This window comes from Bufo bufo, chromosome 8 (genome assembly GCF_905171765.1).
Source record: "Bufo bufo chromosome 8, aBufBuf1.1, whole genome shotgun sequence".
Lineage (NCBI taxonomy): Eukaryota > Metazoa > Chordata > Amphibia > Anura > Bufonidae > Bufo > Bufo bufo.
This window is the reverse complement of record NC_053396.1, coordinates 73,122,961-73,145,882: the sequence shown is the minus strand read 5'-3', so window position 1 is coordinate 73,145,882 and position 22,922 is coordinate 73,122,961. Positions and strand designations below refer to the sequence as shown.

At 45.9% G+C, this 22,922-nt stretch overlaps 1 long non-coding RNA gene across 1 annotated transcript in view; it reads left to right on the top strand.

Annotated features, from left to right (window-relative positions):
* The window catches only part of LOC120977758, a 33,233-nt gene extending 10,512 nt beyond the window's left edge, over window positions 1-22,721 (top strand). Inside the window, exons 2-3 of the long non-coding RNA XR_005773956.1 lie at window positions 12,598-12,607; window positions 22,674-22,721. This is a non-coding gene — a long non-coding RNA (uncharacterized LOC120977758). The remainder of the gene's footprint in view (window positions 1-12,597; window positions 12,608-22,673) is intronic.
* The last annotated feature ends 201 nt before the right edge of the window (window positions 22,722-22,922 follow it).

The window sequence follows — 22,922 nt, the reverse complement described above, 5'->3', positions numbered from 1 at the left end:
TATGTAATAAAATGCAGTCTGCTGTATACACCACCACTGTAATAAAAACATTGCAGGACTGACGGCTGGCATTCAGTGATACACTGCACCTCAGGGCTTTCCAAAAAAATTTAATAATGTGCAAAAACAGAGTTATCCAGCATCTGACAGAAGTTCCATCATGAGTTAGGCCTTATTCACACGTCTGTTTGTCATATATGTAAAAATGGCAATAGCTTAATGCATGAAGATGGACATTTTTATCCCATTCATTGTATTTTTTTGCATCCATTTGCCATGTGCACTGCTATTTTGAAAACAGGACTTCTGGAATACCATCCGTGTTCTGTCGGTGGTTTCCATGGACCCATAGACTTGTATGGTTGTATTTGGTCAACAACATAGACCAAATTGCTGCATGTATCCAAAGTTTTTCCACTGACCCATGGTCACTGTCAAAACAAGGATTTGTGAAATAGGCCATTCACATGACTGTATTTTTAGTCCGGACAGCACTATGTCTGTAGCATGTATGTACGCACAGCATAGAAAAATCTGTCACATGCACATAGCACATCAATTTACATGGCACACACTATAAACCACACACTATCTAGCATCTCACAAAATATACAGTATATATGTCCAATTTTTTGGAAGTCCGCTTACTTTGTCTGAGAGTTAAGCCTCATTCACACATCAGTGTTTTGGTCAGTAATTTCCATCAGTGATTGTGAGCCCAAACCAGGATTGGTGCCTCCACAGACATAAGATATAAGGGAAACATCTGCACCTGTTCTGTGTTTAGAGCCGCACCTGGTTTTGGCTCAAAAACACTGATGGAATTTACTGACCGAACACTGACGTGGGAATTAGGCTTTACCCAGAGTGCGCCACTGGGAGGCGAACCAGCAGTAAACACTATACCGTACCATCACTTCACTAGACAGGTACATATCTGCTTAGCTGGGCAATATCAGATTGCTCAGAGCCCACACACATACAGGGAGTGCAGAATTATTAGGCAAATGAGTATTTTGACCACATCATCCTCTTTATGCATGTTGTCTTACTCCAAGCTGTATAGGCTCGAAAGCCTACTACCAATTAAGCATATTAGGTGATGTGCATCTCTGTAATGAGAAGTGGTGTGGTCTAATGACATCAACACCCTATATTAGGTGTGCATAATTATTAGGCAACTTCCTTTCCTTTGGCAAAATGGGTCAAAAGAAGGACTTGACAGGCTCAGAAAAGTCAAAAATAGTGAGATATCTTGCAGAGGGATGCAGCACTCTTAAAATTGCAAAGCTTCTGAAGCGTGATCATCGAACAATCAAGCGTTTCATTCAAAATAGTCAACAGGGTCGCAAGAAGCGTGTGGAAAAACCAAGGCGCAAAATAACTGCCCATGAACTGAGAAAAGTCAAGCGTGCAGCTGCCAAGATGCCACTTGCCACCAGTTTGGCCATATTTCAGAGCTGCAACATCACTGGAGTGCCCAAAAGCACAAGGTGTGCAATACTCAGAGACATGGCCAAGGTAAAAAAGGCTGAAAGACGACCACCACTGAACAAGACACACAAGCTGAAACGTCAAGACTGGGCCAAGAAATATCTCAAGACTGATTTTTCTAAGGTTTTATGGACTGATAAAATGAGAGTGAGTCTTGATGGGCCAGATGGATGGGCCCGTGGCTGGATTGGTAAAGGGCAGAGAGCTCCAGTCCGACTCAGACGCCAGCAAGGTGGAGGTGGAGTACTGGTTTGGGCTGGTATCATCAAAGATGAGCTTGTGGGGCCTTTTCGGGTTGAGGATGGAGTCAAGCTCAACTCCCAGTCCTACTGCCAGTTTCTGGAAGACACCTTCTTCAAGCAGTGGTACAGGAAGAAGTCTGCATCCTTCAAGAAAAACATGATTTTCATGCAGGACAATGCTCCATCACACGCGTCCAAGTACTCCACAGCGTGGCTGGCAAGAAAGGGTATAAAAGAAGAAAATCGAATGACATGGCCTCCTTGTTCACCTGATCTGAACCCCATTGAGAACCTGTGGTCCATCATCAAATGTGAGATTTACGAGGAGGGAAAACAGTACACCTCTCTGAACAGTGTTTGGGAGGCTGTGGTTGCTGCTGCACGCAATGTTGATGGTGAACAGATCAAAACACTGACAGAATCCGTGGATGGCAGGCTTTTGAGTGTCCTTGCAAAGAAAGGGGGCTATATTGGTCACTGATTTGTTTTTGTTTTGTTTTTGAATGTCAGAAATGTATATTTGTGAATGTTGAGATGTTATATTGGTTTCACTGGTAAAAATAAATAATTGAAATGGGTATATATTTGTTTTTTGTTAAGTTGCCTAATAATTATGCACAGTAATAGTCACCTGCACACACACATATCCCCCTAAAATAGCTAAAACTAAAAACAAACTAAAAACTACTTCCAAAAATATTCAGCTTTGATATTAATGAGTTTTTTGGGTTCATTGAGAACATGGTTGTTGTTCAATAATAAAATTAATCCTCAAAAATACAACTTGCCTAATAATTCTGCACTCCCTGTACAATTGCAATCAGAGTATTTCCCATCTAAAGACATAACTACTTTTTGCTGTTTAGTTGAGGACCGTGTTTTTAACAATTGAGTTGCAAAACATTGTGATTATATGCTTTCATCTTTATTCTGCAGTTCATGTTGGTCCATGGATATGAGCGCACCAGCAAGAGGGTGAAAAAAAATGCCATAGTGAGGGCACTCCTATGGAGTAGGGATGAGCAAACCCGAACTGTATAGTTCGGGTTCGTACCGAATTTTGGGGTGTTCGTGACATGGACCCAAACCCGAACATTTACGTAAAAGTTCGGGTTCGGTGTTCAGCGCTTTCTTGGCGCTTTTTGAAAGGCTGCAAAGCAGCCAATCAACAAGCGTCATACTACTTGCCCCAAGAGGCCATCACAGCCATGCCTACTATTGGCATGGCTGTGATTGGCCAGTGCAGCATGTGACCCAGCCTCTATTTAAGCTGGAGTCACGTAGCGCCGCACGTCACTCTGCTCTGATCAGTGTAGGGAGAGGATGCAGCTGCTGTTAGGGCGAGATTAGGTAGGGATTTACTCAGCAAAAACACTTAATAAAGTGATCGATCTACAGTTGTGAATCATTCAACTTCTGCTAGTTAATTGCTCACTGTTTTTAGGCTGCCCAGAGCGTTTTTCTGTCACTTTTTTCTGGGGTGATCGGCGGCCATTTTGTGTCTCAAGCTGCAGACTGCCACCAAGTCCATTTAACCATCAATTGTGTTTTTTTTTATATATATATATGCAATGAGCAGGACACTGGGTCAGTGGGGATGCTATGCAGTGGGTCAGTTTGTATGTGTAATAGTTTGTGACGCCAATTGCAGCTTGCGCAGGTACTGTAGCAGGGCCCTTTAAGATGTTATGAGCTCACGTACCAGGTAAGGAAGGCCAGAGGGGGATAACGTCTCTGTATAGTAGATATGATAGTGTCAACGGTGTCTCCTACCTGTAGTACGGCTGGACTCCTGTATCCTGGCTCACATGCAATAAATTGAGTGTGGTTAGCAGGAGTAATTGAAGAATAATTGAAATCAACAAAGATAATAGGGTCCAACCTGTGTTTACTTAGTGGCTTGCAGCTTTGATCCAAACAGTTACAGCAATAGTCTAGGGTCCCAGCAGGTATTGGCAATATGTGGCAGGAATTTATATCTATTCTGCTTCTTTTACATACGCCTAGTAGAATCTGGCAGGTATCTATCTTCTGCTCTGTCTTTAGTCTGCTTAGTTTGGGTCTGACTAGCTGAAGAGGTATTTAGCTTCTCTTTGTCTTTGGATCTGTACTTACAGGACTGCTCGCAGGGTATGGTGTTGTCTTCCTGGAGATCTATAGTTCTGTATATGGCTGCTTTCTTTGTCCCCCAGCTGAGTTAGGTGACTCAGGCTGGGAAGGGTGATCTTGGGCCTCAGCCGAGGCTTGGATCCTAGGTTGGGATCCCTGTTTTCTGGGAGTTCCTACTAACACAGCCTTCTCCAGCAGGGGGGCTGGTTACTCTCTCTAGAACTTTCCTTCCTCCCCCTGAAGTAGGATGTGAGAGCATTCCACTCCTCCTCAGAAAGGGGGGGGGGGGGGCTAGCCTGGAATGAACTATTCCAGTCTAGGTATACTAACTGGCTTTGACCTGCTGCATAATGCTGCCACCTGCTGGTGTACATTAGGAATTACAGCATAAATGCAAAACAGGCATAGAAATATATACAAAATGACAATGCAATGTTGGATTACACAAGATGGAAGTACGCATATACACTTGACATTATGAAGCAGGGTGAAAGAAGTTTAGTGACATACTTCAGGATGTTACCTACCCCGTTACTTTAAGTGAAGCCGTCCTTGGCGTATGCTAAGCGGTTGAGGAATCAGCTCTGGGTACCCAATACAATACAAAGTGCTGCATGAATATACATATAAGACATTACATAGACAAAACATTTAACGGTTTCCTCGAGGTTCCTGCCCGCTAGAGTAAGGTGTCCAACACACAGTTTCCTTCTCTTGGTATAACCAGTGAACCTATTACTGCACAAAGCAAAACCTTTACTGACTGACTTTGTATGTTATTATGGCCATCAAACATCAAAGAAAGCATGGGGGTGTCTTTACTCCGTAATCTCACCATTATGTAATGGAATGCCCGCAAATGAAAGGGTGGCTTTATCCTGTATTCCCTTCCCTGCACCATAGCCTGAAGAAATTTGGCTTGTAGCACGATCACTATGATGTCTATGAGGAAGCTAAAATATAGGGCTCTAAGGCTTGAGGTACCATACCTTAGTCAAACGCTCAGAAGGGGAGGTATTCATCATCTCCGTGTCTTCTGGCAATGTCACAGGAGGAGGGCAGTACGTTCCCATGGATCTCCTGGAAATAAGACACCTCCGGATGGGAACAATCCGGAACATAAAACAAGCGGGAAAAGAGCAGCCTAGGGCTTCTAACGATTCCTGAAGCAGCAAGGGTACCTGTGTGACTACTGGATCTGTCTGGACTTACCACTTGGTCCTACCCTGGGTACCTATGGGTATATATCACCGGGTGTAGGCCATTAGTATTCAATGTCCCTATAATGACAGTCCATATGAAGGGGGGAGAGAACAAGAGCTGTGAAAAGGCACACTTTAAGTAAAATTGCGACATTTTGGTTAAGTGCAATGGTTAAGTGCAATCATTCTGAACAGTGCATAATTTCTCATTGTGGCATCTAGATGGATAATACACACAATGGGCAGGTTACTTAAACGTTACCTAACAGTAAATTGGCTACTAGTGCAAAATTATCACAGTATAAGATCACAAAGAGCTCAGGTATCACATTTGAGTCCTTTCTTTGGGTGCAAGCTTTTATGTTGCAATAAAACATTTTATAAAATAGTGCAATTTATTAAGTGCAAGGATAGGCTCAACAATAACTTGAGTCCTTATTCCTGGAAGTGCTTGAAGTAGAATCCTCTGGAAATTGATAAAAGTTCTTTGCAATCCACAGGGCAAAAGTTAATTGTAATCCAAAGGGTTTAAATATCTAATAGCAGCAACAGGCTATCAAGTAACCTGAGAAAGGGGATAAAACGGTTAACTTGGAGATGAAGGGGTTAAGTGCTGATGGGGGGAGTCCTTACTGATATGACCATCTGGATGAGGACAACACTGGCAACCTGAAACAAAACGGTTAAAAGCACACAAATGCCAAACAGGTCCTCACCCGTCAAGTAGCAGTCCACGGAGTGGCTCCCAAAATGTCAATGATGATTTTTCTTTATGATGGGACACCTTACAGGTAGGTGTCCAGCTCTTCATCGCTACTAGAGCTTCTGAAGCGCATGAGAGGGTGTTCTAGCCTCTGTTGGTGGCTTAAAGTAGTGTTGGTAGTGGTGCGCCACTGCCCTCTACCGGTGGTTGTAGGGATTGGCTGTGCTGACAGCTTTGAAAATGCTGCAGTGACTTGCTGCAAACCGGAATCCACAGCCGGTGCAGGAGCTGGCAGAACTTCTGGTTGCAGGGGTGCAGGAAGGCCTGGAGCAGTTTGTTGTGGCTGCTTCCAAGGGAGCACATAGGGGGGCATGAAGCATGGCTGGACCTTGGGATTAAAGGTCAGGACACTATTATTGATCTGTCCTACCCTCAAGGTTGGTGGTGGCGACAGGTCTGGAATGAGTAGCGCAGGTTCGGGCTGTGACCTCTCTCTGAAGTGCATGCGACCATCCGGGGCTTCTTGTAAACAACGGGTCCTGCCCACAGAGCCTGGATCCTCCTGCCAGTTCTCTGGGGTAATGGCAGGGGAAAGTGGCTTGTCAAGGAGAGTGACTCCAGCGGCAAAAAGTCCTTGCATGGACCGCATGGGGGTAAATTCAATTTGGTCGCCTGAGTACAAATTATGTTGGGCCTGGGGCAAGTAGTGCCTCTTGACGGACCTTCGGCCCACAAACAGTTCGATGCCGGAGTGGCTATCCTGCACAAAACCCACCCCTCGTTCGACAGAGAACCACAACACAGTCCCAGTTCTCCTACTGAGTTTAGTTTTTCCGGGCTGGGGGTTGTCAATAACTTGCTTGACCCATTCTTCCACCGCAGATTTATATTCCCATGTGGTCTGGGCAAATGCAGTTATCTCATGGGGTACCTCAGGATTAAGGCTTCGGAGCTTCTCATAGCTGGGCGGCGGAGTGGAATCACCAGCCGCCTCCGCCGCACCAGTAGGTGGTAATGGCGTTGCAGGCCTAAGGCTGATGGCAGGTGCTGGGGTCTCTGGACGTGGCGGAGGGATGGACACGGACCAGGCCGGGGCCTCAGGGAGCGCGGCAGCTCCTACCTGAAGTTGCGGCCGGGCGGCCGTTTCCGGTGCCTCCTGGATGCCATCATGGACTTCTGGCTTCTCCACGGTGAAGGTGAGTGTGGCGGCAGCGTCCTCCGCGGGAACAGGCGTGACGTCAATCTCCATCTTTATAGGCACGTCTTCTTCCGCGGGGGTGCTTGACGATGCAGAGGGATCCACGGCCTCCGGGAACTTGATCAGGTCCGGACTCTTTCAAGCAGGAACCGGGACTTCAACGGCGGCCTTTTCTGTGACCTCCGGGATACTGGACAAGGTAGGCGGTGCGGCTTTCTTGCTCAGGGAGGAATCCACAGCCTCCGGCATGGTAGCAAATACAGAGGGCCCACTTTTCTTCATGATTTGAGAGACATGGATCTCCGGTGGGCGCTCCTCATACACCGATTCTCCACCAATCGCCATCTGGTTCCACCGAGGTTGGGGATACGCCATCTTGACAACCTCCTCAGTCCAGCAGACAGCAAATTCTAAGGGCGCAGCCCAGAGGGTGGAGTCTTTATCACCTCGGCTTGCACTAGAAAGTTCACTGGGGGCAGTCTCTCTTTTTCCCGCTCCCAGAGGGGCGTATTTGACATCTTCGCGCCTTTCTTGAGAGGGTGTTGCTAGATTTTCCCACTTCTGGGTGGGCATAAACAGCATTTTCGCGCTCCTGAGAGGGCGTTCCTTTGTTCCTTTGTCTCTGGGCATGAAGATGAGGCGCCATTTTAACGAATATTGCGAATTCCACCATGTCGAATTAACTCTTTGAATGTTGGAGCGCAAGTCTAGCGCTTTCTGGCACAACAATACAAGTAAACTGTGAAACATGCGGTTTAAGTCCGTTTTTAGCGCACAATTGGATCCGGTTATGTTGGACAGGGATAGACACACAATTCAATCCGACCCTGTTCGTGACGCCACTTATGCAATGAGCAGGACACTGGGTCAGTGGGGATGCTATGCAGTGGGTCAGTTTGTATGTGTAATAGTTTTTGACGCCAATTGCAGCTTGCGCAGGTACTGTAGCAGGGCCCTTTAAGATGTTATGAGCTCACGTACCAGGTGAGGAATACCAGAGGGGGATAATGTCTCTGTATAGTAGATATGATAGTGTCAACGGTGTCTCCGATCTGTAGTACGGCTGGACTCCTATATCCTGGCTCACATGCAATAAATTGAGTGTGGTTAGCAGGAGTAATTGAGGAATAATTGAAATCCACAAAGATAATAGGGTCCAACTTGTGTTTACTTAGTGGCTTGCAGCTTTGATCCATACATTTACAGCAATAGTCTAGGGTCCCAGCAGGTGTTATATGTTATATATGTTATGTTATATTATATATGTGGCAGGAATTTATATCTATTCTGCTTCTTGTACATACGCCTAGTAGAATCTGGCAGGTATCTATCTTCTGCTCTGTCTTTAGTCTGCTTAGTTTGGGTCTGACTAGCTGAAGAGGTATTTAGCTTCTCTTTGTCTTTGGATCTGTACTTACAGGACTGCTCACAGGGTATGGTGTTGTCTTCCTGGAGATCTATAGTTCTGTATATGGCTGCTTTCTTTGTCCACCAGCTGAGTTAGGTGACTCAGGCTGGGAAAGGTGATCTTGGGCCTCAGCCGAGGCTTGGATCCCATTGGGATCCCTGTTTTCTGGGAGCTCCTACTAACACAGCCTTCCCCAGCAGGGGGGCTGGTTACGCTCTCTAGAACTTTCCTTCCTCCCCCTGAAGTAGGATGTGGGATCATTCCACTCCTCCTCAGAAAGGGGGGGGGGGGGGGCTAGCCTGGAATGAACTAACTGGCTTTGACCTGCTGCATACTGCTGCCACCTGCTGGTGCACATTAGGAATTACAGCATAAATACAAAACAGGCATAGAAATATATACAAAATGACAATGCAATGTTGGATCACACAAGATGGAAGTACGCATATACACTTGACATTATGAAGCAGGGTGAAAGAAGTTTAGTGACATACTTCAGGATGTTACATATATCCTACATCAGGGGATTGGCTGTGCTTATTGTCACCCCTTGAAACTCAGGATAGAATTTTCAATATTTTATTGAGGGGTGAAATTCATTTGCATAAATAGCAATCCCCTAAATCTGGTGTTCCAGCTGTGGCTAGCCAAGTGTAATACTGTCTGCTGTCTGGCAAAATATATTTTTTTTTTCTGGGGTGAAATACAATTGCCAAAATAGCAATACCTTAAATCTGGTGTTTCAGCTGTGGCTAGCTAATTGTAATACTGTCTGCTGTCTGGCAAAGGATATATTTTTTTCTGGGGTGAAATTCAATTGCCAAAATAGCAATACCCTAAATCTGGTGTTCCAGCTGTGGCTGGACAAGTTTTTTAGTGTCCTTCAAAGCATAGTTTTTGTTCTGGGTTGAAATTAAATTCCCAAAATAGCAATACCCTAAATCAGTGGTTTCTGCTGTTGCAGGCCAAGTTTAAATCTGTCCGTAAAAGGGTATATTACACTCAGCGTGCATCTCCAATTGTATTTTTTTCCGTAAAAGGGTATATTACGCAAACTGTTAAATTACAATTGCTGAAATTTGCACGCACTATTGTGCATCTCACATAGTGTATTTCTGTCCGTAAAAGGGTATATTACATTCAAACTGTTAAATTACAATTGCTGAAATTTGCACGCACTATTGTGCATCTCACATAGTGTATTTCTGTCCGTAAAAGGGTATATTACATTCAAGGTGCAAATTCATGTGCTGATAGGGTCATCCTCAATAACTTCACACGCTACCATGCATCTCCAAGTGTAATTCTATCCGTAAAAGGATACCTTTCATCCAGGGCCTAAATACTAGGCCTACAATTTATATTCAGCTAAATCTGTGGTTACTGCTGTGGCTGGCAAAGTTTTTTAGTGTCCGTCAAAGTATAGTTTTTGTTCCGGGTTGAAATTCAATTCCCAAAATAGCAATACCCTAAATCAGTGGTTTCTGCTGTTGCAGGCCAAGTGTAAATCTGTTCGTAAAAGGGGATATTACACTCAGCGTGCATCTCCAAGTCTATTTTGTTACGTAAAAGGGTATATTACACAAAGTGTTAAATTACAATTGCTGAAAGCATGAAAGCATAAGCCTTTAAATTTGCACACACTATTGTGCATCTCAGTGTGTATTTCTGTCCGTAAAAGGGTATATTACATTCAAGGTGCAAATTCAAGTGCTGATAGGTTCATCCTCAATAACTTCACACGCTACCGTGCATCTCCAAGTGTAATTCTGTCCGTAAAAGGATACCTTTCATCCAGGGCCTATATACTAGGCCTACAATTTATATTCCCCTAAATCTGTGGTTACTGCTGTGCCTGTATTAGTGTAATACGGTACTTAAATTGAATTTGAATTTGAATTCAATACATTGGGCCAAATATTTTTTTTATTATTGTGGGGAACGGTAACAATGAGGAAAACATCAAGTAAGGGACGCGGAAGTGAACATGGTCGTGGTGGTGTTATTGGACCCTCTCGTGCTGGGAGAGGACGTTCTGCCACAGCCACACGTCCTAGTGAACCAACTACCTCAGGTCCCAGTAGCCGCCAGAATTTACAGCGATATTTGGTAGAGCCCAATGCCGTTCTAAGGATGGTAAGGCCTGAGCAGGTACAGGCATTAGTCACTTGGATGGCCGACAGTGGATCCAGCACGTTCACATTATCTCCCACCCAGTCTTCTGCAGAAAGTGCACAGATGGCGCCTGAAAACCAAGTCCATCAGTCTGTCACATCACCCCCATGCATATCAGGGAAACTGTCTGAGCCTCAAGTTATGCAGCAGTCTCTTATGCTGTTTGAAGACCCTGCTGGCAGGGTTTCCCAAGGGCATCCACCTAGCCCTTCCCCAGCGGCGGAAGACATAGAATGCACTGACGCACAACAACTTATGTTTCCTGATGATGAGGACATGGTAATACCACCTCAGCTTGTCTCTGATAATGACAAAACACAGGTGCCAACTGCTGCGTATTTCTGCAGTGTGCAGACTGAACAGGAGGTCAGGGATGAAGACTGGTTGGAAGACGATGCAGGGGACGATGAGGTCCTAGACCCCACATAGGATGAAGGTCATGCCAATGACTTTCAGAGTTCGGAGGAAGAGGCAGTGGTGAGACCGAGCCAACAGCGTAGCAAAAGAGGGAGCAGTGGGCAAAAGCAGAACACCCGCCGCCAAGAGAGTTCGCCTGCTACTGGCCACCGCCATCTGGGACCGAGCACTCCAAAGGCAGCTTCAAGGAGTTCCCTGGCGTGGCAGTTCTTCAAACAATGTGCTGACGACAAGACCCAAGTGGTTTGCACGCTGTGCCATCAGAGCCAGAGGATGTACCACCAACACCACCACCTCCGTCACCAAGCATCTCCACCATGTCACATGGCAGCGTTCAACTCTCCATCTCACAAAACTTTGAGAGAAAGTGTAAATTCCCACCTAGCCACCCTCGATCCCTGGCCCTGAATGCCAGCATTTCTAAACTACTGGCCTATGAAATGCTGTCATTCAGGCTGGTGGACACAGACAGCTTCAAACAGCTCATGTCGCTTGCTGTCCCACAGTATGTTGTTCCCAGTCACCACTACTTCTCCAAGAGAGCCGTGCCTTCCCTGCACAACCAAGTATCCGATAAAATCAAGTGTGCACTGCGCAACATCATCTGTGGCAAGGTCCACCAAAACACAGATACGTGGACCAGTAAGCACGGCCAGGGACGCTATATCTCCCTAACTGCACACTGGGTAAATGTAGTGGCGGCTGGGCCCCAGGCGGAGAGCTTTTTGGCGCACGTTCTTCCGCCGCCAAGGATCGTAGGGCAACATTCTTTGCCTCCTGTAGCCTCCTCCTCCTACTCGGCTTCCTCCTCCTCTTCTTCCACCTGCTCATCCAGTCAGCCACACACCTTCACCACCAACTTCAGCACAGCCGGGGTAAACGTCAGCAGGCCATTCTGAAACTCATATGTTTGGGGGACAGGCCCCACACCGTGCAGGAGTTGTGGCGGGGTATTGAACAACAGACCGACGAGTGGTTGCTGCCGGTGAGCCTCAAGCCCGGCCTGGTGGTGTGCGATAATGGGCGAAATCTCGTTGCAGCTCTGGGACTAGCCGGTTTGACGCATATTCCTTGCCTGGCGCATGTGCTGAATTTGGTGGTGCATTCACAACTACCCCGACATGTCAGAGCTGCTGCATAAAGTGCGTGCCGTCTGTGCGCGCTTCCGGCGTTCACATCCTGCCGCTGCTCGCCTGTCTGCGCTACAGCGTAACTTCGGCCTTCCCGCTCACCGCCTCATATGCGACGTGCCCACCAGGTGGAACTCCACCTTGCACATGCTGGACAGACTGTGCGAGCAGCAGCAGGCCATAGTGGAGTTTCAGCTGCAGCACGCACGGGTCAGTCGCACTGCGGAACAGCACCACTTCACCACCAATGACTGGGCCTCTATGCGAGACCTCTGTGCCTTGTTGCGCTGTTTCGAGTACTCCACCAACATGGCCAGTGGCGATGACGCCGTTTTCAGCGTTACAATACCACTTCTATGTCTCCTTGAGAAAACACTTAGGGCGATGATGGAAAAGGAGGTAGCCCAGGAGGAGGAGGAGGAGGTGGCCCAGGAGGAGGAGGAGGAGGAAGAGGGGTAATTTTTAGCACATTCAGGGCAGTCTCTTAGAAGTGACTAAGAGGGAGGTTTTTTGCAACAGCAGAGGCCAGGTACAAATGTGGCCAGACAGGGCCTACAACTGGAGGACGAGGAGGACGAGGATGAGGAGGAGGTGGAGGAGGATGAGGATGAAGCATGTTCACAGCGGGGTGGCACCCAACGCAGCTCGGGCCCATCACTGGTGCGTGGCTGGGGGGAAAACGGAGGACAATGACGATACGCCTCCCACAGAGGACAGCTTGTCCTTACCTCTATGCAGCCTGGCACACATATGAGCGTCTACATGCTGCAGTGCCTGCGCAACGACAACAGAGTTGCCCACATTTTAACGTGTGCGGACTACTGGGTTGCCACCCTGCTGGATCCCCGGTACAAAGACAATGTGCCTACCTTACTTCCTGCACTGGAGCGTGATAGGAAGATGCGCGAGTACAAGCGCACGTTGGTAGACGCGCTACTGAGAGCATTCCCAAATGTCACAGGGGAACAAGTGGAAGCCCAAGGCGAAGGCAGAGGAGGAGCAAGAGGTCGCCAACGCAGCTGTGTCACGGCCAGCTCCTCTGAGGGCAGGGTTAGCATGGCAGAGATGTGGAAAAGTTTTGTCACCACGGCACAGCTAACTGCACCACCACCTGATACGGAACGTGTTAGCAGGAGGCAACATTTCACTAACATGGTGGAACAGTACGTGTGCACACCCCTCCACGCACTGACTGATGGTTCGGCCCCATTCAACTTCTGGGTCTCCAAATTGTCCACGTGGCCAGAGCTAGCCTTTTATGCCTTGGAGGTGCTGGCCTGCCCGGCGGCCAGCGTTTTGGCTGAATGTGTATTCAGCACGGCAGGGGGCGTCATTACAGACAAACGCAGCCCCCTGTCCACAGCCAATGAAGACAAGCTGACGTTCATAAAAATGAACCAGACATGGATTCCACAGGACCTGTCCATCCCTTGTGCAGATTAGACATTTATAACTACCTCCCCTTAACCATATATTCTTTTACTCCAGGGCACTTCTTCATTAAATCCTCTTTTTAAATTTTACCATTATATTGCGGGGCAACCCAAAGTTGAATGAACCTCTCCTCCGTTTGGGTGCCAGGGGCCTAAATATCGTAATCTGGCCTGTTCCAATGGTGGGTGACATGAAGCCTGATTCTCTGCTATGGGACCTCTCTCCTGTGTCTGGGTGCCGGGGCCTAAAAATATCTGACAGTGGCCTGTTCCTTGTGGTGGGTGACATGAAGCCAGATTCTCTGCTATGGGACCTCTCTCCTCTGTCTGGGTGCCGGGGCCTAAATATCTCACAGTGGCCTGTTCCAGTGGTGGGTGACATAAAGCCTGATTCTCTGCTATGACATGAAGCCTGATTCTCTGCTATGGGACCTCTCTCCTCTGTCTGGGTGCCGGGGCCTAAATATCTCACAGTGGCCTGTTCCAGTGGTGGGTGACATGAAGCCTGATTCTCTGCTATGACATGAAGCCTGATTTTCTGCTATGGGACCTCTCTCCTCTGTCTGGCAAAAAGAAAAAATATGCCAGAAATGTGTCTGCTGTCAGCCTGCATTTTTAAGCGGTGCATGGTGGTGACACAGAGGGTTTAACTGTGCAAGGTCTGGAGAGGGTTACTCCACCATTATGGGGTGGGAATTACAAAAAGAAGCTTTTGAATCGTGAGTCGTTCTGGATCTTCAAAATGGGGTCCACCATACCGAGTGGACTCAATCGGAAACACGATTTGATGTTACATTACTGAATTTTTAGATCCATAAGTTATGTGTGTTCTTTTGTTTTAATTCACCATGCCTTTCAGCATGTGTTGTCAATTTCATTAAAAGGAGGAGCTTGTAGTTAGTGCGTCCACCTGCTTCCAGGTGGAGGCACTATATATTCAACCTCCTCCTCAGTACGTGTATGTCATGAGTAAGGATCGCTATTGTCCTTGATCCGAAACATGTAGACTGGAGTGTAACTGGCTTTTAATCTGCACTGAAAAATAAAGGTAACATTTTAATCGAGCTGGACTTTTCTCTTTCCTTTACTTAAGTTACGCTGTGGTTCCCGGCATGGTCTGTGCTCGGTGCAACAGCGTTTGAGCACGCCTATATTTTTTCTTTTTGCCTACCTGTGCTTGTGAACCCAGGTGCTGCTCCTCTGCATTCAGCCTTTTGTTACCAGTGCATTACTTCATATTTTAAGCCAACAACATGTTACACTCCTCACTACGTGCAATTGATAACTGCGATGAGAGATTATCAAAAATGGATGCCATATTTAACATGGACGATAAATCTGCTCAAGATTCCTTGGATCTTAAAATCCATATGGCTTCTCTAGAAAGGCTTCTGGTGAAGGAAATGAGAACGTGGTGGGACCTCACTACTTTAAAGAAATATATGGACCGTTCCATGATACCCCGTGGACTCCGTCTGCGAAAGAAACCCACCACGGTATATTCTGATGCCTTCGTTACCAAGTGGTAGGATATTCTATCCGATTGCTCCCTGAAATTGATGAGCCTGATTACCTCACATGAAGAGGATACGCTCGCAACACTTCGTGAGGAAATTAAAGCTACACAGGAAATTATTGTTGCTCTCTCTTCTATATCTATGTTCACGGACTTGGACGCTAAATTGCAACAAAATCTATGCAAACTTGAGGATAGTCTCATCTCCGTGAAACAAGCAAAATTCAACCGGGATCTCCAGGACTATAAAATGCAGTCAATCTAAATATGGTCTGACCAAAAATTTCGCACTCCGCGCTCTATCATGAAAAAGTATCATCGCTCCCAGAGGAAGAAATCAATCTAGGAGCATGGTTTTCAGCTCCACTGATCCGGAATCCTCCGACTCTGTTTCGGAGCCCACACCATCTGGAGTCCCAGATTTTGAATCAGATGACATGTCCGGTGCTGCCAGCAACATTCTTTCCTTTAAGAACCCAAAAACGGCGTGCAGGACGTAAACATTCCAAAGGGAGGCCGATATCCCTCACACAACAGGAGAATGAGATGAATATCCAAGTACTTAATCTCTCCGCAAAGGTTTTTTCACAGTCACAACTAGATGTTTTATCTAGGGGTCTTTCATTTTCCCCGTCTTGTCAGGCGGATATTTACCACACCATTACAGATCTAAATAGATTTGTACGGGGCCTGACTGTGAAAAAACACTTTGCGGATTGTCAGGATTCCACCCCAGCCCTCTCCAATGAGCCCTCCTTGCCCGTGGGTGTTGATGTTTTTGATGTTCCATGCCATTCATCTGTGTCTTCTTTTTCCTTTTCAGAATTGTCTAATCCATCTTTTTTACAGCAATCCCGTACTATTCCTGATTCTGATCCGGGCAATGATTTTGCACATAAGTTCAGTATTCATAATCCTGGGTTTTATCCCATCCATTCACGCACTCCTGCCATGGACCATTATCAGGAATTAGTTATACGCAGTGCTTTAAGTGGGCCAAAAGAGGTGCCGGTACTCTATTAGGCGCCGGTGCTCCCCCCCCCTGCACATCAGACCCCCCCATCACACACATATATATTAGTTCCTCTATGTACCAGTACAGTACCCCCCCCACCACCGCACATTCGTTCCTCTCTGTACCAGTACCCCCCTGCACATCAGACCCCCCCCCCACTCATCACACACACACACATTAATTCCTCTCTGTACCAGTACCCCCCTGCCAGGGGGGTACTGGTACAGAGAGGAATTAATGTGTGTGTGTGTGTGATGAGGGGGGGGTCTGATGTGCAGGGGGGTACTGGTTCAGAGAGGAACGAATGTGCGGTGGTGGGGGGGGGGGTACTGGTACATAGAGGAACTAATATATATGTGTGTGATGGGGGGTCTGATGTGCAGAGGGGTACTGGTACAGAGAGGCACTAATGTGTGGTGGTGGTGGGGGGGGGTACTGGTAAAGAGAGGAACTAATGTGTGTGATGAGGGGGGGGGGGTCTGATGTGCAGGGGGGTACTGGTACAGAGAGGAACGAATGTGCGGTGGTGGGGGGGGGGTCCTGGTACATAGAGGAACTAATATATATGTGTGTGATGGGGGGGTCTGATGTGCAGGGGCCCCCTACACATCAGACCCACCCATCAGACACATATATATTAGTTCCTCTATGTACCAGTACCCCCCCCCCACCGCACATTCGTTCCTCTCTGTACCAGTACCCCCCTGCACATCAGACCCCCCCCCCCTCATCACACACATTAATTCCTCTCTGTACCAGTACCCCCCTGCCAGGGGGGGGGGGGGTACTGGTACAGAGAGGAACTAATGTGTGTGGGGGGAGGGGGGGTGCCTGTCACTCACCAGTACTCTTCAGAAGTTGGATTCCAAAGCAAAGTCGATGTTCTTTGCTGCACCGTCCGACTCCTGACTCCAAGGAGGACCAGTCACTGGTCGCCGCACTGATAGCTCCTCAGTCACAGGCGCGCGGGAAGGAGTTGACGTCACCTAACGTGAGGTCAACTCCCTGCCTGCGCCAGCCTGAGCCGTACTCTGCAACGACCCGCCCCCCTCCACTAGCTGCCCAGCCAACGACATTAGGGAGGAGATACTGCCAGCTCTCCGCTGCGCTCCGGTACCGGAAACCCACGTACTGGGCGCACGGAGAGGTGCTGGTACTCTCCAGGGCAATTTTTGGAAGTGGCGGTACTGAGTACCGCCGCGTTCCGGCCCACTTCAAGCACTGGTTATACGGGATCTATTTGCTCTACAATCGGACACGCAATCGCCTAGGGCAACTGTTTTCAATAATTTGTCACAAACTGAGCGACAGGCCTTGTCCGAACTCGAGTCAATGCCCGACATTTCTATTAAATTGGCTGACAAGGGGGGAGCGGTGGTCATCCTGGATAAAGCTATTTATAAATGACAAAATACACTAATGTTAGAAAATAACTCTGTTTATAAGGAGCTTCCAGGTGACCCCACTCCCCTCTTCCAGCAACGAATACAATGTCTCTTGGAGAAGGGTTTGGAGAGTGGTTATCTGAATGAACGTCAAAGGGACTTTATTTTTGTCCAATTTCCAGTGATTCCCATTTTCCACTCCCTTCCCAAGATACACAAGGGAGGTTTTCCTCCTTCAATGCGTCCTATTGTGTCGGGCATTGGCTCGTTTTCGGAACATCTCTCAGCCTGGGTTGATTCTCTGCTACAGCCTCTGGTGCAGGATATACCAGGTTTCCTGCAGGATACAAGGAGTGTTCTGCAGGCCTTTCACAGCCTAAAGTGGGAGTCACGTTTTGCATAGATTTCTGCAGACGTGACTTCTCTCTACACCGTTATTCCACACGATTTGGCCATCAAGGCATTAAGTTGGTTTCTTGCTGTGTATTCAAATTTTTCTATTCCTTTTCAGGACTATGTGTGTGATGTGTTTTTTTTTTCTATTAAAAAGACACCCCAAAACACTTTTCAATTTTTTTATACAAAGTTGGCATTTGACCGAGATATTTATCTCACCTAGCATGGGTATATGTAAAATGACACCCCAAAACACATTGCCCAACTTCTCCTGAGTACGGCAATACCAGATGTGTGACACTTTTTTGCAGCCTAGGTGGGCAAAGGGGCCCACATTCCAAAGAGCACCTTTCGGATTTCACCGGCCATTTTTTACAGATTTTGATTTCAAACTACTTCTCACGCATTCGGGCCCCTAAAATGCCAGGGCAGTATAACTACCCCACAAGTGACCCCATTTTGGAAAGAAGACACCCCCAGGTATTTCGTAATGGGCATAGTGAGTTCATGGAAGTTTTTATTTTTTGTCACAAGTTAGTGGAATATGAGACTTTGTAAGAAAATAAATAAATAAAAAAAAAATCATAATTTTCCGCTAACTTGTGACAAAAAATAAAAAATTCTAGGAACTCACTATGCCCATCAGCGAATACCTTAGGGTGTCTACTTTCCGAAATGGGGTTATTTGTGGGGTTTTTCTACTGTCTGGCCATTGTAGAACCTCAGGAAACATGACAGGTGCTCAGAAAGTCAGAGCTGCTTCAAAAAGCGGAAATTCACATTTTTGTACCATAGTTTGTAAACGCTATAACTTTTACCCAAACCATTTTTTTTTACCCAAACATTTTTTTTTTTATCAAAGACATGTAGAACAATAAATTTAGAGAAAAATTTATATATGGATGTCGTTTTTTTTGCAAAATTTTACAACTGAAAGTGAAAAATTTAATTTTTTTGCAAGAAAATCGGTAAATTTTGATTAATAACAAAAAAAGTAAAAATGTCAGCAGCAATGAAATACCACCAAATGAAAGCTCTATTAGTGAGAAGAAAAGGAGGTAAAATTCATTTGGGTGGTAAGTTGCATGACCGAGCAATAAACCGCTAAAGTTGTGGAGTGCCGATTTGTAAAAAAAAGGGCCTGGTATTTAGGGGGGTATAAACCTGTGGTCCTTAACCCCTTAAGGACATAGGACGTACCGGTACGCCCTATTTCCCGAGTCCTTAAGGACCAAGGACGTACCGGTACGTCCTGACTTAAAATCTGTATTCCAGCGCCCCAGGGGTTAATCGGAACGGGATTTCGGCTGAAATCATTCAGCCGGCATCCCGTAACAATGCAGGGGGGGGTCATTTGACCCCCCCGTATCGGCGATCGCAGCAAACCGCAGGTCAATTCAGACCTGCGGTTTGCTGCGCTTTTTGCAGTTTCTGATCCCCGCGGGCCCTGACCGCGGGGATCAGAAACTTTAGAGTGGCTAAAATCTATATTTTTCACCCCCCCCTGCACCCCTGCACGATTTTATCCCGGCGGGTGGTGCGGAGGGGGTATCGCAGGCGGTGGGGGCGTTGCGGGAGGCGGGCGGTGCGGCAGGCGGGATCGCGATCCCCCGCCTGCCTCCCCATGAACGATCGTTGGCTTCTAGTGGGTTATACCAGGGTGCCAGCACATTGCTGGCACCCTGGTATAAACGGCTGACATCTGTGCAGATGTCAGCCGTTTAACCCTTTCCATACCGCGGTCCGTACGGACCGCTGTATGGAAAAAGTTAACTGTCATCGGTCAGGGAGCTCCCTCCCTATCCATCGGGGGGCTGCTGTGCCTTTGCAGCCCCCCGATGGAGAGGGAGAGAGCCCCCCGACAGCCCCCAGAGAGCCCCCCTCAGCTCGTGCTTACCCTTCCCCATCTGCGAAGTTCTGAGCAGACGGGGAAGGTTCCCATGGCAACAGGACGCCTGCTCAGGCGTCCTGCTGTCCATGGTGCTGAACAGATCTGTGCTAAAAGCATAGATCTGTTCAGTGTAAGTAAAATACAGTACAGAACAATATATATTGTACTGTACTGTATTATACAGACATCAGACCCACTGGATCTTCAAGAACCAAGTGGGTCTGGGTCACAAAAATGTAAAAAAAAAGTGAAAAAAGTTAAGATAAAAAAAAAAATTTTTATCACTGAATAAAAATTAAAAAAATAAAATACACTACACATATTAGGTATTGCCGCGTCCGTAACGACCTGATCTATAAAACGGTCATGTTACTTTCCCCGCACGGTGAACGCCATAAAAATAAAAAAATAATAACTATGAGAAAATTGAAATTTTGCCCACCTTACTTCCCAAAAAAGGTAATAAAAGTGATCAAAAAAGTTGCATGTACGCCAAAATAGTACCAATCAAACCGTCATCTCATCCCGCAAAAAATGAGACCCTACCCAAGATAATCGCCCAAAAACTGAAAAAACTATGGCTCTTAGACTATGGAAACACTAAAACATGATTTTTTTTGTTTCAAAAATGAAATCATTGTGTAAAACTTACATAAATAAAAAAAAAGTATACATATTAGGTATCGCCGCGTCCGTATCGACCGGCTCTATAAAAATATCACATGACCTAACCCCTCAGGTGACCACCGTAAAAAAATAAAAACAAAAACGGTGTAAAAAAAGCCATTTTTTGCCATCTTACGTCACAAAAAGTGTAATAGCGAGCGATCAAAAAGTCATTTGCACCCCAAATAGTGCCAATCAAACCGTCATCTCATCCCGCAAAAAATGAGACCCTACTCAAGATAATCGCCCAAAAACTGAAAAAACTATGGCTCTTAGACTATGGAGACACTAAAACATTTTTTTGGTTTTAAAAATGAAGTTATTGTATAAAACTTACATAAATAAAAAAAATAGTATACATATTAGGTATCGCCGCGTCCGTGACAACCTGCTCTATAAAATTACCACATGATAAAACCTGTCAGATGAATGTTGTAAATAACAAAAAAAAAAAAACGTGCCAAAAAAGCTATTTCTTGTTACCTTGCTGCACAAAAAGTGTAATATAGAGCAACCAAAAATCATATGTACCCTAAACTAGTACCAACAAAACTGCCACCCTATCCCGTAGTTTCTAAAATGGAGTCACTTTTTTGGAGTTTCTACTCTAGGGGTGCATCAGGGGGGCTTCAAATGGGACATGGTGTCAAAAAACCAGTCCAGCAAAATCTGCCTTCCAAAAACCGTATGGCATTCCTTTCCTTCTGCGCCCTGCCGTGTGCCCGTACAGCGGTTTACGACCACATATGGGGTGTTTCTGTAAACTACAGAATAAGGGCCATAAATAATGAGTTTTGTTTGGCTGTTAACCCTTGCTTTGTAACTGGAAAAAAAATATTAAAATGGAAAATCTGCCAAAAATGTAACATTTTGAAATTGTGTCTCTATTTTCCATTAAATCTTGTGCAACACCTAAAGGGTTAACAAAGTTTGTAAAATCAGTTTTGAATAGCTTGAGGGGTGTAGCTTCTTAGATGGGGTCACTTTTATGGAATTTCTAATCTAGGGGTGCATCAGGGGGGCTTCAAATGGGACAAGGTGTCAAAAAACCAGTCCAGCAAAACCTGCCTTCCAAAAACCAAACGGCGCACCTTTCACTCTACGCCCCGCTGTGTGGCCATACAGTAGTTTACGGCCACATATGGGGTGTTTCTGTAAACGGCAGAGTCAGGGCAATAAAGATACAATCTTGTTTGGCTGTTAACCCTTGCTTTGTTAGTGGAAAAAATGGGTTAAAATTAAAAATTAGACAAAAAAATGAAATTCTCAAATTTCCTCCCCATTTGCCAATAACTCTTGTGCAACACCTAAAGGGTTAACAATGTATGCAAAATCAGTTTTGAATACCTTGAGGGGTGTAGTTTCTTAGATGGGGTCATTTTTGGGTGGTTTCTATTATGTAAGCCTCGCAAAGTGACTTCAGACCTGAACTGGTCCCTAAAAATTGAGTTTTTGTAAATTTCTGAAAAATATCAAGATTTGCTTCTAAACGTCTAAGCCTTGTAACATCCCCAAAAAATAAAATATCATTCCCAAAACAATTCAAACATGAAGTAGACATATGGGGAATGTAAAGTCATCACAATTTTTTGGGGTATTACTATGTATTACAGAAGTAGAGGAAACTGAAACTTTGAAATTTGCAAATTTTTCTAAATTTTTGGTAAATTAGGTATTTTTTTGTGTAAAAAAAATAATTTTTTTGACTTCATTTTACCAGTGTCATGAAGTACAATATGTGCCGAAAAAACAATCTCAGAACGGCCTGGATAAGTCAAAGCGTTTTAAAGTTATCAGCACTTAAAGTGACACTGGTCAGATTTGCAAAAAATGGCCTGGTCCTTAAGGTGAAAATGAGCCCGGTCCTTAAGGGGTTAAGTGGTTAAATTGGGGTATCCCCCAAAATATTGGGACATATAACAAAATAAAACTAAGAATAAGTGCACTTGAGTACAAGAATGGATGGTTGAGGCTGGTATAAATGTCTATTCTGCACAAGGTACGGACAAGTCCTGTGGGATTTATGACTGGTTCATTTTAATAAACGTAAGCTTGTCCACATTGGCTGCGGCCTGTGATAATGCTCTCTGCCGTACTAAACACACGTTCACACTATACACTGTCAGCAATGCAGAGCAGGGGTTCATTCACGGCAAAAGGGGGTTCATGTCACCCAACAATACAACATTGGATTTTGTGAGATTTAAACCCCTGTCACTCAGGCACAGCAGGGGTTTATTCACTGCAAAAGGGGGATCATGTCATATAGCAATACAACAGAGGATTTCGAGAGATTTAGGCCCCTGTCACCCAGGCACAGCAGGGGTTTATTCACTGCAAAAGGGGGATCATGTCATATAGCAATACAACAGAGGATTTCGAAAGATTTAGGCCCAAGTCACCCAGGCCCAGCAGGGGTTCATTCACGGCAAAAGGGGGTTCATGTCACCCAGCAATAGAACAGATGACTTTGAGAGATTTAGGCCCCTGTCAGCAATGCAGAGCAGGGGTTCATTCACCGCAAAAGGGGGTTCATGTCACC